The following is a 3,031-nucleotide window of genomic DNA, read 5'->3' as shown; positions in this document are numbered from 1 at the left end:
CAGCTACATTTGTCTGAGCGAAGATCCAACGGTAAGCTCTTTTAGCCGAAGACAGCGAGCCTGGGTGCATGCATGCAAGCTTCTATCATGTTCGTGTAAGTGCTGCAGGGCTATTAGACGACTTTTCATTATTCTTGATTTGGAGATCCATGCAGGGTATTAGAAAGTGCAGAATATGCACGTTTGAACAAATACGATGTGTGTTTGCTCTGAAAAAAAGAAAAAACGCAACAAACAAACATTGTATTTGTTTAAAGTATCACAAATATTTATTACCTGTATCTGCATGTTTTGATAATGATGAAGGGTAAATTACTTTGACGTGTGCTTTTTTTTTTTTAACACATTGATAACGAATGATAGAAACACAGACACACTTAATAACATATCCACAAAAATTGTAACAATAAATGTAAGCTGAACAATGCCTGCAACACATTTCAGGCCTCAGAAGGAAGTAATTATGAGATTCAGACAGAGAGAGAAAGCCCAACACGAAACCAGTTGTGACATTTTTTATTTCATTATGTAATATTAAAAACACGACAACAACGTATTTCCTGTACTTAGTTTCGTGCAATTATGGATTGCAAAGTATGTCTAATTGAGTGGCATAAAGAGGCACAGTTGCATGAAAAACCAACTCGGATCTTGACTAGGATCAGGATTTTACATGGACACAACCTAGAATTTAACATCCTGGGGGGAGGGGGGGTACTGCGCCTTTCACATCAAGATGTAAAGATCTATTTTAAATAATACTTATTAGAAGGGAACAAAATCAAACAAACTACAACAATCGTTCTGAGGGGAGAGAATTACCTCTTCCGAAGAAATTACCTCCCTTGCTTTTCTTGTCGTGAGTAAAGTGAATAGAAAGTGAATCAGTCAGTAACAAAAAAAAACCACAACATTTCTTAAGATCAATGAGGAGTCTTGAAGTATTTGTCAATGTTAATCTTGTATGCATAACAAACAATATATTACGGATTGATAATTAAAGAAAATCGTCTCTTCTACAGGGTTGACCCCCCTAAAAAGGACACCCACAACCATGCAAATTACTTCTGCATCTGTTGAACCAATTATTTTATATATGGTATTCATTAACTTCAGTTTATGTTCTGCCTTGCCAGTAAGTGGCAATTTTATAAATTGAATGGTCTGACTTTTGTGCAATTTTAATTTTTTTCTCCAAATTCGGGGGTCGACTAAACAGAACGAGTTTTGACATTGAGCGGTAGCCATTTTTACATAATTTAAACCCTTCAGGCTTTTACCTTTTTGATTATTTTGAATGTCTGAGTATGTAAAAACATCCCCTTCAACCCCCAGGCTATCGATGACCTGAAGAAAGCATGCAGTTACAGCTAGGTTCAGGGCAATCCTCAGACACGAAAGCGTTGGTGTCATTGGTGATGCAAAAGTTAGATAATTTAACCTACAAATTTGCCACTTTGTGAACTGCACATGCATAAAATCAAGTTTAAGTATGCTGAATATGAAGTTATCCAGTCAATTGGTGTAGAAGTTATAGCATTTCTGTCAGTTAACAGTATTTAAAATCTCTAAAGTAAAATCTGACATATTCGAAAGTTTTGCATAAACACCCAGACAATTTTTACGATACTCTCCTAAGCTTCTCCACTTCTCAGCCCTGTCTTGGAAATGAATTCGAATAAGGCAGTCAAAATAACTTAGTTTGGAGCACCCATCAATCAGAATAAGCATTAACTTTTGACACAGGAAATATCTTCTACCGAAAGCTCTCCTGGTTTTATTCTACATTTTTCCTGCATAATGGTAACAAATTTAATGATAAATTATCTAAACAACGAAGTGACTGTGGTAAGATGAACAAAGTTAAAAAAACAAAGGATTACTGTAAATGGTTTACGAATCGAAATCTAAACAAGTTTTAATGATAAGTAAAATGATACAAAATAAAATTAAAAAAAGCTAATGTCCTCGCATTTGTCCAGAATTATTCCATGTTTAACATGGGAACAGAGGGATAATTGGTCTAAAGAATCTTTTAAAAGGAGGGTTAGGGTAACCCTAGGGTAACCCTAACCCTCTTTGGACTATCTGTATGCAATGCCCGCTATAGGTGAAAGACTTTTGTGGAAGCCATGGAAGAATGCATCGCTGTTGTGCTGGTTCAGCTTGAGGTCCTGTCCTAGCGAATATCCTGCACACACAAAAACACGACTTTTTAAGCCACTTAGGCCAAAAAAAAAATAGGTGTGGTTACGGTAACATAGCCAAAAAAAATAGGGTAGGTAGGTAGGCAATCACTTTTTTTTTTTTTTTTAACTTTTTTTTCTAATGTGTACAAATTAAACCTACTTGACAGGGAAATAAGTGTGCGACACGGGCGCTTTCGCTTTCATTGCGTTTTTTGCACTCGTTTTTTTTTTTTTTTTTTTTTTTTGACAAATGTAATAAAAAGTTATAGGATCGGACCCTAAAAATAGGGTAGGTCGGGTTACCGTAACCACACCTATTTTTTTTTTAGGCCTTATGTTGCATTCCGTGACATAGCTTTGTTAAAACCGTGTGCCTGATAATAATGACAGATTTTTTTGATATACATTTTTTTTAAGACACCCCATATAATATTGTTTGACAATCTCTTTCAACATAGTTTACGAATCACCAATATGTAGACAAACGCAAATAACCCACAAGTCAATAAATTACTTTCCAGAGAGAGAGAGAGAGAGAGAGAGAGAGAGAGAGAGAGAGAGAGAGAGAGAGAGAGAGAGAGAGAGAGAGAGATTAAAACTAGAAAATGTGTGCTATATAAAACAAGGATAATCACTGTCAAATCTTTGCTTGTACCTGCATGGTGTTTACTGCGCTATATACACAACCTGTTTTATTTCATTTATTTATTTTTGTTTTTTTTGGGGGGGGGGGATGTTTTGTGATGAGGGTTTTTTCAAAGCCTTTACTGCTTTAGTCATTGAATCCACCCGACTTCGATTTATTGTTCAGTGATGGGTAATTGTGTGACCAACTATGTAAG

At 35.7% G+C, this 3,031-nt stretch overlaps 1 long non-coding RNA gene across 1 annotated transcript in view; it reads right to left on the bottom strand.

Moving 5' to 3' along the window:
• Nucleotides 1-501: 501 nt before the first annotated feature.
• The window catches only part of LOC138945643 (uncharacterized), a 3,118-nt gene continuing 588 nt past the window's right edge, over nucleotides 502-3,031 (bottom strand). The window contains exon 2 of the long non-coding RNA XR_011449058.1: nucleotides 502-2,191. This is a non-coding gene — a long non-coding RNA (uncharacterized lncRNA). The remainder of the gene's footprint in view (nucleotides 2,192-3,031) is intronic.

The sequence above is a fragment of the Littorina saxatilis genome, linkage group LG13 (genome assembly GCF_037325665.1).
Source record: "Littorina saxatilis isolate snail1 linkage group LG13, US_GU_Lsax_2.0, whole genome shotgun sequence".
Lineage (NCBI taxonomy): Eukaryota > Metazoa > Mollusca > Gastropoda > Littorinimorpha > Littorinidae > Littorina > Littorina saxatilis.
The sequence above is the reverse complement of the archived record's forward strand: the minus strand, read 5'-3'. Positions and strand labels throughout refer to the sequence as shown.